At 43.0% G+C, this 11,437-nt stretch overlaps 1 protein-coding gene across 5 annotated transcripts in view; it reads right to left on the bottom strand.

Annotated features, from left to right (window-relative positions):
* Nucleotides 1–2,698: 2,698 nt before the first annotated feature.
* FKBPL (FKBP prolyl isomerase like) overlaps nucleotides 2,699–11,437 on the bottom strand; it is a 58,929-nt gene continuing 50,190 nt past the window's right edge. The window contains exons 2-4 of one of the 5 annotated variants that reach the window (XR_014491608.1): nucleotides 4,701–5,631; nucleotides 3,382–3,485; nucleotides 2,699–2,878 (exon numbers count right to left, since the gene is read on the bottom strand). The gene's annotated coding sequence lies outside the window, so the exon portion shown is untranslated. Of the gene's footprint in view, nucleotides 2,879–3,139; nucleotides 3,486–4,700; nucleotides 5,632–11,437 lie in introns of those variants that run through there. The other 4 variants (XR_014491612.1, XR_014491609.1, XR_014491610.1 and 1 more) reach the window with 4 other exon arrangements.

The following is an 11,437-nucleotide window of genomic DNA, read 5'->3' as shown; positions in this document are numbered from 1 at the left end:
TTCTGACACATGGAAAAACTGAAGCAATCCATGGTTAGCCATCACACTAAGAAGCCCCAGATTCATTTTCTGGAAGCCACACTTAGCATGCAGTAAACCTATTAAAAGGTTTTCAAGACTGATCCATTACTGGAATCCTGTACCTGAGGAAGGAAAAGGGCCACATCATTAAATACAAAAGCCAGTTTAGCGATAGCAATAGCAATTAGACTTATATACCGCTTCATAGAGCTTTACAGCCTTTCTAAGCGGTTTACAGAGTCAGCATATTGCCACCCCAAAAAAACTGTGTCGTCATTTTACTGATCTCAGAAGGATGGAAGGCTGAGTCAACCTTGAGCTGGTCAGGATCGAACTCCTGTCAATGGGCAGAATTCTAACCACTGTGCCACAACAGCTCTTTAGTTTAGTCTAGTGGTTATGCACCAGGCTAGAAACCAGGAAGCCATAACTTCTAGTCCTATTTTAGCCATCAAAGTGGTTGGGTAACTTTGGACCAATCACCAGCAGTCTGTGAGTTCTAGTCTTACCTTAGCCATGAAAGCCAGCTGGATGATTTTGGGCCAGTGTCTCAGCCCAACTCACCTCACAGGATTGTTGTTATGGGAAAAATGGCGGAAGGAAGGACTATAAGGTATATTCACTGCTTTGAGTTAGTTATAAAAAATAAATATGAGATGATATAGATAGATAGATAGATAGATAGATAGATAGATAGATAGATAGATAGATAGATAGATGGCTTTTTTTCTCATAGAACGCTCAGAATGGAGTTCCGGCACCTTTTTTGGATGGAACCTTATAGGGTAGGCAAGCCAGGCTGTATGACGTGTGAGTTCCGGCACCTTTTTCTTTTACAAAAAAAGCACTGGATAGATAGATAGATAGATAGATAGTTTAGTTTAGTTTTAGTTTTATTAAATTTTTATACCGCCCTTCTCCCTAGGGACTCAGGGCGGTGAACAGGGCAGATAATAAAAGTACAAAACTACAAAAGTTAAAATAGAATTAAATTAATGCCCAAGATAAAACAGTAAAATATACAAATATTTAAAAACCCAAATTAACTCCCCATCAGGCCAGGCCAGCTTGTTCAAACAGGTGGGTCTTTAACCCGCGCCGGAAGGAGCGGAGATCCGGTGCCATCCGGAGCTCCACCGGCAGTTCATTCCATAAGGCCGGGGCGCCCACAGAGAAGGCCCTCCCCCTGGGGGCCACCAGCCGGCATTCTCTGACTGGAGGCACCCTGAGGAGGCCCTCTCTGTGGGAACGCACAGGGCGGAGGGTGGTTGACGCCGGCAGCAGGTGGTCCCCGAGGTATTCCGGACCCATGCCATGTAGGGACTTAAAAACCATCACTAAGACCTTGAACCTCACCCGGAAGACAACTGGTAACCAATGTAGCTCGCGGAGCAAAGGTGTAACATGGGAGTACCGGGAAACTCCCAAGACAACTCTCGCGGCCGCATTCTGTACCAGTTGGAGCTTCCGAGTGGTCTTCAAGGGAAGCCCCATGTAGAGAGCATTACAGTAGTCAAGGCGAGAGGTCACGAGCGCATGAGTGACCGTACACAGGGCATCCCGGTCCAGATAGGGCCGCAACTGGCGCACCAGGCGAACCTGGGCGAAAGCCCCCCTAGTCACAGCTGCTACATGATCTTCCAAGGTAAGTCGTGAATCTAGGAGGACTCCCAAGTTGCGAGCCCTATCCACGGGGGGTAACAGCTCACCCCCCATAGAGAGGGATAGATAGATAGATAGATAGATAGATAGATAGATAGATAGATAGATAGATAGATAGATAGATAGATAGATGGCTTTTTTTCTCATAGAACGCTCAGAATGGAGTTCCGGAACCTTTTTTGGATGGAACCTTATAGGGTAGGCAAGGTGGGTTGTATGACATGTGTGAGTTCCGGCACCTTTTTCTTTTACAAAAAAAGCACTGGATAGATAGATAGATAGATAGATAGATAGATAGATAGATAGATAGATAGATAGATAGATAGATAGATGGCTTTTTTTCTCATAGAACGCTCAGAATGGAGTTCCGGAACCTTTTTTGGATGGAACCTTATAGGGTAGGCAAGGTGGGTTGTATGACATGTGTGAGTTCCGGCACCTTTTTCTTTTACAAAAAAAGCACTGGATAGATAGATAGATAGATAGATAGATAGATAGATAGATAGATAGATAGATAGATAGATAGGATAGATAGATAAAGATAAATAGACAGACAGACAGATCTGGGTGGGTTAAAGAACTTCTTGAATACAAAAGATTTAAGCACAAACTTAAGGTTCGGTTCCAATGGATGGGATATATAAAGAGATTCACTTTTCTTGCATTTGTGCTTTCTAAACTATAAGTGTTTTTGTAGTAGCAGAGGATAAATGAGAAGAGGGAGACGATGGGAAATAACACGGATTTCGTAAGTGTTGGCTCTGTATTGAGTCATCGTTCAATTATTTAACCACTGCATCATTTTAATACTTTTCAGATAAGACTGTTTTATTCCGGAACAGTTTCCACAAGGGGCCAGTTTAGTCCCTGGAATCCTTATGGGTTTTGTATTTGCTTGAGCTCACACGCCCCCTTCCCCCCCCACCAGTCTCCTTGTATTATATGTAACTTTAAAAAAAATGAGCAGATCCATTTACACGTCCTTCCTTCCTCCCCCCCTTCTCTTTTCCCTCAGGACACTTCCTCTAGAAATAGAAAGCAGGCAGAATCAAGCAAGATGACCTAAAAAAAAAACCCCAAACCCTACCAAACCAGTTGACTAAAATGAATTCATTCTGTAGGGAGGTGTCCTATTTTGGAGAGAAAGGGGGTGCAAACGTCTTGGGAATGTGGGTTGTCATATAGCAGCTTTTATCTGTGTGTGTGTGTGTCTGTGTCTGTGTGTGTGTGTGTGTGTGTGTGTGTGTGTGTGTGTGAGAGAGAGAGAGAGAGAGAGAGAGAGAGAGAGAGAGAGAGAGAGAGAGAGAGAGAGAGAGAACATGAATCAATAATGTGGTGGGGTTTTTTCCCCCAAATCATATCCCAGAAGCTTAATTTAGATAATGTGCGGTTGATGTTTGCAGAAACTGCAGCGTAGAAGAGAAGGCATCCCAGCTATGTTAATTTGTCCGTGCGATATTTATATATCAAGCCTCCTATCGTTAATTAATATTTTAAACACCAAATACAAAGTCTTGCTTGAGTTGAGCTCAGCTGCTGCTGATTTCATGGATATCTCCGTGTTGTTTTCGGGAAGCAGCGAGGGAATTGTCTGGCAGACACTGTAATAGCAAGTGACAAGGGGACGTATTATTTAGGATGAACAGTTCACCGAAAACTCAGCTTAAATCTTGACACGAGGAAGGGGAAACAGTTGACCTGGAGATGATTGGAAGCAAACTAGTGAAATCTCTAGCACAAATGATGATTAACTGTCACAGAATTGGGTTCGGTAGATGGGTCCTTATATCCTATAATAATGACTGAAGGCAAAAAAAAAACATGGTTTGGTATAGCATACCCTTTATACCAGAGGTTTCCAACCTTTGGGGCACCAGGGACCAGTTCCTTGGAGAGAGGTTTTTCTGTGGACCAGAGAGTGCATGATTTTGTGTGCTGCCTGCATCCCGCATGTTAGGCATATGGTGTTAGCCTACAATGTTGGGTTGAAAATATATTAACCATAATGCTATGTCTTTAAGTTGTTAATTGGCCAATGGGTGTGTAAGTGTTCTCATGGCCATAAGAGGAAGCTAGGAACGTAGCTTCTCTCTCTCTCTGAATTCACTGATCTCTACTGTTACTGTTTTTGCTCTGCTGTTGGTTTACTACTGTTGTAACCTGAACTGTGTATTGACCTCTGGACTGGTAAGAAGACTTTGTATTTTGGATTATGACCTGGACTGTTTATTTTTTGACTGTGCATTTTTGTCTTTACACCACCTCAAAGTAAAATACTTTTTGCTTTTAGAACTCAGTGTATTCCTGTGTGTGACTTTTACTACTCTCAGTACCCTTCCTTGTCTGTGCAACTTTTTGGTAGCACAAGGAGACCTCTGCACACAATAAATTCCTTAACACCGCAGATGGGGCTTTGCTTGTTTGTGCGGACCGGTTGCTGGCATGCCGCAGCCCGGTACTGGTCCACAGACTGGGGGTTGGGGACCCCTGCTTTATATGATCTACCTAAAAATTCGTACCTTGATGTTTGGCATTTTGGAGATTCAAGGTGCTGGTAATGACCTATAAAGCCCTACATGGCTTGGGTCCGGATTATCTAAGGGAACACCTGCTGCCGGCATCAACTTCCCATCGTCCTGTGCGCTCCCACAGGGAGGGCCTTCTCAGGATACCGCTGGTTAAGGAATGGCGGCAGGTTATTCCCAGGGGAAGAGCGTTCTCTGTGGGCGCGCCGGCCCTATGGAACCAACTTCCCATGGAACCTAGGACTGCCCCCGACCTTTGTTCATTTCGCCGGGACCTTAAAACTTGGCTCTTCGATCTGTCTGGCACAGACTGAGGGGTTTAATTTTAATTGGGTTTTAGTTTTAAATTTCGGGGACTTGAATTAATTAATTGTTTTAACTGATTTTAATTTTTGTATGTCATGCTTTTAATTTTCCCTGTAAACCGCCCTGAGTCCTACGGGAATAGGGCGGTATATAAATTTAATAAAATAAATAATTAAATAAACTTACCTGGAGATACACGTGGACATTCCTTGACCCAGGAACAATCCATAACCCAAGGAAGTTTGGGTTTCTCCTTGCCTTGATAAGAACAAACTCTCAGTAGAAAAGAATCTTTGTAGCTCAGGTTGGACTGTGTTAGTGTGCTCTGAGTTTCTTGCAAAGGTTTCATTACTCCACTAAATAACATCATCAGTGTGAAGGCACGTGGGGTTTGCTTCCTGTTGATGTACAGTAGTTTGTCCTGCCAGCGTTGTTCAGGGTGTGATTTCAGGCAACTCAGCCATCAGTAGATACAAAGAGATAAACCACATTTACACACCATTCAAAAGAGGCCATAAAAAGCTTAGCAGGAATCAGGAAGACCAGAACAAATCCTCTCCTGCAACTAATACCCAGATAAGCAAGGATTAACACCAAACAGTCAAGCAAAAAATAATACCCAAATCAAGGAACTACCAAGGACAAAAACCAACCATAAACCCCCCCCCCACTTAAGTGAAATCACTGCAGTTGTTAAGTTAGTAACACGGTTGTTAAGTGAATCCGGCTTCCCCATTGACTTCGCTTATCGGAAGTTTGCTAAATGTGATCACATGTCCCTGGGACACTGCAACCGCCATAAATACATGCCGGTTGCCAAGCACCTGAATTTCTATCACGTGACTACGGGGATACTGCGACGGTCGCAAGTGTGAGGTCTGGTCATAAGTAACTTTTTTCAGCGCCATTGTAATTTCAAACGGTCGCTAAATGAATGGTTGTAAGTTGAGGACTACCTGAGGTAGGTTTTATCTACCGGTTTTGCTTGCCTCTGCCCAGCATTCTTGGCATGTCTTTCCATTTGCATCGGGTTGAAAAACGGAGGATGAAATTGCTGCACAGGTACGGAGCTTCTTGGATGGCCGTGATGGGATTGCTCCAATCCCAGGTTCTTGTCCTAAAAATGAAATGAAAATTCACCTGTGAGAGAAATTGATCCCTTTGATGTGAGGCAGGTCCTTTTATCACAACAATATCACAGGAAAGAGAGCTTCCCGGGCGAAGATTAAATGCTCACTTAGTCCAGCCTCCAGAAGTCTCAGCCTTTAAAAACAGCAACCTCTACAGTTGCAATCACTGCCTCTTCTCAAGGACAGTATTTAATGTTCTGCTGCGTTGAAACTGGAGGATTTGGTGTAATCATTATGGACCATCACTTTTTATTACTCATCTGCAACCCTAGTACAGCACAAGGTGGTCCTCAACTTACAACATTCACTTAGTGACCGTTCAAAGTTACGACACTGAAAACAAAGTGACTTAACGATCATTTTCACACTTGCGACCATTGCAGCATCCCCCCACAATCACAACGATCCAAATTCGGATGCTTGGCCACGGGTTCATTTTTATGACCGTTGCTGTGTCCCAGGGATCACGTGATCCCCTTTTGCAACCTCCTGACAAGCAAAGCCAATGGGGAAAGCCAGATTCGCTTAACAACTGGGTTACTAAATTAACAACTGCAGTGATTCACTTAACAACTATGGCAAGGGAGGTCATAAAAATGGAGCAAAAGTCACTTAACTTTTCTGTGCCTTAGCCACAGAAATTTTGGGCTCAGTTGTGGTCGTAAGTCAAGGACTACCTGTGTGGGATTGGTTCCATGTTCCGGGTGCTCGATCACACTGTTTCCTCCATAAAGCAGTGTTGGTGTCAGAATCCATTTATATCACATTTCATAAATGTATAGGTAGAACAATGTGCTTAATCTGGGGATTCTGCCATCTCTCCGAAGGGGGGGGGAGAGGATAGATTTTAGGCATCTGAACTGGGGGAGGGAGGGGGAGTGACAGATGTGGATTGCATCTTCATTTACAACAAAAAAGGAAGCAATAACCATAAAACCAAGGAGAGTTCCCTTTCCCATGGAAGGGCCTGACATCTGACCAAATGGATGAGGGGAGGGGCTGAAATGGGAATGCTTTATATAGGATTGAAATGTAACTTTGTTAGATTCCGTCTTGTATTGCCACAATCGATTCCATCCTAGTAAACATTTTCCTTTTGGACTAAACTTGCATCCAAGAGTTCTTATTTCCTAAGATGTGGATTGAGGTGGGTCCTGACAGTTGGGCTCATACACAAGAATGACAGGTGACATTTCTTCCAAGCTGGCTTCCCAGCTATAGGCAAACCTTGCCAGACTGAGGAATCTGCTATCTGTGTCTACAATACATTCAGTAAACTAAAATTGGAAGCGAAATTTCCACCATAACTCGGTGCCGTTCTAAAGCGAGTCACCCCATGACTGGATTCAATTTTACAACTATTTTTGCAGTGGTTGCGAACCGAATCACCTGGTCATGAAGCGAATCCAGCTTCCCCTATTAACATATTTTTTTTGGTCAGAAACCAGCTGGAAGGTCACAGGTGGTGATCGTGCAACTGCAGGATGCTGCCGCCAGTCATAAATGCGAGCCGGTTGCCAGGTGCCTGAATCGCAGTCGTGTGACCACAGGGGGAAAGTGCAATGGTTGTAAATGTGCATAAATCACTTTTCCTGAAGCCGTCAAAACTTTGAACTGTTCTTAAACAGTGGTAAATTGAGGACGATGTATATAAGCATCAGCCCCTCCTGGTGAACGTTAGAAGCACAGCTTTTAATATGTGTTATACAGATAATCCTCGACTTACAACCGTTCGTTTAGCGACCATTCAAAGCTACAACACTGGAAAAAAGTGACTTATGACCATTTTTCACACTTAGGACCTCTGTAGCATCCCCTGGCTCATGTGATCAAAATTTGGATGCTTGGCAACTGGTTCATACTTATGACCATCGCTGTGTTCTGGGGGGGGGGTCATGTGTTCACCTTTTGCGATCTTCTGACAAGCAAGATCAATGGGGAAACCGGATTCGCTTAACAACCGTGTTGCTAATTTAACAACTGCAGCAATTCACTGAACAAGCGTGGCAAGAAAGGTCGCACAATGGGGAAAAGGTCATTTGACAAATGTCTCACGTGCACAAATGAAGCTTCGCGTGGCACTTGCCCGCTGATCGCACAAGTGGAGCTGCATGCGTGCTCGGTCGCCGCTTCTGCGGCCCGGTTCCAAACAGGCCACAGCCTGGGGATTGTGGACCCCTGTTTTAAAATACTGAATTCCAAATTTTAATTTAATCTGACTACTTGGCTGCAATAAGAGCTGGATCCAGCCTGCATGAGGTAATGATAATAAACCTTTTCCGGGTTTATTATCATACCTAATATTTATTTATTTATTTATTTATTTTATTTTATTACATTTATATACCGCCCTTTCCCGGAGGACTCAGGGCGGTTTACAGGGTAATTAAAAACCAAAAATACAAAAGTTAAAAACCAAGTTTAAAAAAGATTAAATTTATTCCTGTATAAATAAAACCCCAATTAAAATAAATTAATCCTCAGCCTGGGCCAGAGAGCTCGAAGAGCCAGGTCTTCAGGCCCCGGCGGAACGAACAGAGGTCGGGGGCAGTCCTCAGCTCCACTGGCAGCTGGTTCCAAAGGGCAGGCGCCCCCACTGAGAAGGCCCTATCCCTGGGTGTTACCCGCCGGCAATCTCTTACCGGTGGCACCCTGAGAAGACCCTCCCTGTGGGAGCGCACTGGACGAAGGGAACTTGATGCCGGCAGCAGGTGTTCCCTCAGATATCCCGGACCCAAGCCATGTAGGGCTTTATAGGTCATCACCAGCACCTTGAATTTCACCCGGAGGGCAACCGGAAGCCAATGCAGCTCGCGGAGTAGAGGTGTTACGTGGGAGTATCGGGGGACCCCCATCATTAGTTGCACAAAGTGAGTTTTGATAGAAGTCTTCTCATTATTTTTTTGGTTTGGGGTTTTTTTTGTTTTTTTCTGGCTGGGTATCTCTCTGTGGCCTTGTCTGCCCACTAAAAGATTTTTTCCAGAAATTGTCTCGTCAACCTCTTTCCCATTTCCAGGAAGCATTTGACAGGCCCACATGTGCTTTCTGAAGATTTGCTTCCAGAGAATGCCGGTTTTTCATCACTTTGTGGTTTTCCTTTAGGAGCCAATGACAAAACTGGGGTTGATTGAAAGACTGGGTTCAGCTGTCACTACAAATGGTAGAAGCAAACATTTCCAAGACATTTTGCTGGATTCTCCATGAAATAAGAAACAATGAGCTGTATCAGTCTCCAGAGACAAAGAAAGCAACTTGAATATAATAGTATAACAGAGTTGGAAGGGACCTTGGAGGCCTTCTAGTCCAACTCCCAGCTCAGGCAGGAAATCCTATACCATTTCAGACAAATGTTGTCCAATCTCTTCTTAAAAACTTTCAATGTTGGAGCATACTGTGGTATTTCAGACAAGTGGCTGTCCAGATTCTTTGGTAAAAGCCTTCAGTGATGGAGCATCCACAGCTTCTGGAGGCAAGTTGTTCTACTGATTAATTGTTCTAACTGTGAATAGAATAGAATAGAATAGAATAGAATAGAATAGAATAGAATAGAATAGAATAGAATAGAATAGAATAGAATAGAATAGAAGAATATGGAATGGAATAGAATAGAATAGAATAGAATAGAATAGAATAGAATAGAATAGAATAGAATAGAATAGAATAGAATATGGAATGGAATAGAATAGAATAGAATATGGAATGGAATAGAATAGAATATGGAATGGGATAGAAAATGGAATAGAAAATGGAATGGAATAGAATAGAATAGAATGGAATGGAATGGAATGGAATGGAATGGAATGGAATAGAATAGAATAGAATAGAATAGAATAGAATAGAATAGAATAGAATAGAATAGAATATGGAATGGAATGGAATGAATAGAATAGAATAGAATAGAATAGAATATGGAATAGAATATGGAATGGAATGGAATGGAATGGAATGGAATGGAATGGAATAGAATAGAATAGAATAGAATAGAATAGAATAGAATAGAATAGAATAGAATAGAATATGGAATGGAATGGAATGAATATAATAGAATAGAATATGGAATAGAATAGAATAGAATAGAATAGAATAGAATAGAATAGAATAGAATATGGAATGGAATGGAATGGAATGGAATGGAATAGAATAGAATAGAATAGAATAGAATAGAATAGAATAGAATAGAATAGAGCTGGAAGGGACGTATGTGGATGTAGTACCATTGGGGACTACTCGCTGAGTATGGTCCTTTTGGGCGCCAGGGACCAGTTACATGGAAAGAGGTTTTTCTGAGGACCAGAGGGGGTGTGGTTTTGTGTGCTGCCTGCATCCCACGGATGGGGCTTTGTTTGTTTGTGCGGCCCGGTTGCTGGCATGTCACAGCCTGGTACCGGTCCACGGTCCGGGGGTTGGGAACCCCTGGTCTATCCCATCTTTTTCTAGCTTAATAAGCAGCAGGTTGTGGCCTACTTTGTCAGATGCCTTACTGAAATGCCTTACTAATTTAGTCACTTTATCAAAGAATGAAATAAGATTGGTTCGGCATGATCTGTTTTTGACAAACCCGTGCTGGCTACCGGTTATAACTTTGTTGGCTTCCAGTTGTTCGCAAATCTGATCTTTGATGATCTTTTCCATGATTTTCCCAGGTATTGATGTTAGACTGATTGGTCTGTAGTTTCCTAGGTCTGTTTCTTTTTTCTTCCTTTACTCAAAGATGGGAACCACATGAGCCCTTTTCCAATACTCAGCTACTTCCTTGGTGCTCCAGGATTTTTGAAAGATATGGTGCAATGGTTCTGAGATAGCATCTGCCAGCTCTTTCAGAACTCTGGGACATAATCTGTCAGGTACCGGTGTTTACAATCATCAAAGTCGGATAGGTGTTCTCTTACCATTTTCTTGCTTCTTTTAATTTTTGTTTTTAGTTTGTCTTTTGCAGTAGTTTTTTTTTTGTATGTTGGGCTATAATGTCAGGAAATTTCTCTTTAGTGCTGGGTTGCTTCTCTCCTTGATTAGTTTCCATCTGCTGCTTCTTGTCCTGCCTTCAGGTGCTTTGGGGAATAGGTTGTTGACCCCTCTTCTTTATGGTAGCTCCTTAGATATTGGAACACACACACACAAACACACACACACAAACACAGAGAGAGAGAGAGAGAGAGAGAGAGAGAGAGAGAGAGAGAGTCCTTTTTATTAAACTAGACATACCCAATTCTAGCAACTGTTCCTCATATGTTTTAGCCTCCAGATGCCTAATCATCTTTGTTACTGTTCCCTGTACTTTAGTCTCAACATCTTTTTTACTTCGTGGTGACCAAAACTGGATGCAGCATTCCAAGTGTGGCCTTACCAAGGCATTGTAAAGTGGTATTAACGCTTCACTTGATCTTGATTCTGTCCATCTGTTAATGCAGCCTAGCACTACGTTGGCTTTTTTGGCAGCTGCAGCCCACTGCTGGCTCATATTTAAGTGATTGTCCACTGGGACTCCGAGATCCCTCTCACAGTTGCTACTATTGAGCATGGTACCACCTATACCAGGGGTCAGCAACCTGAAACAGTGAAAGAGCCACTCGGAACCGGTTCCCTCACAAAAGGAAAAACTGGGAGCCGCAAAAAATGTGTGCACATGCGCATACATGCACGCATGCGCAGAACAGGGTTTGACTGAAGAGTGGAGCCAAGGCGAGATATGCACCCACCCTGCATATTTGAATTGATTGGTTGAACTTTTTTAGTCCCACTTTTTTTTGGACTGCACATGTCAGAGGACTGGGAGCCGCAGGAGACGGCTGAAAG

Source organism: Vipera ursinii (genome assembly GCF_947247035.1).
Source record: "Vipera ursinii genome assembly, chromosome: 2".
NCBI lineage: Eukaryota > Metazoa > Chordata > Lepidosauria > Squamata > Viperidae > Vipera > Vipera ursinii.
Note: the sequence above shows the minus strand (reverse complement) of the source record. Positions and strands in the feature narration are given on the sequence as shown.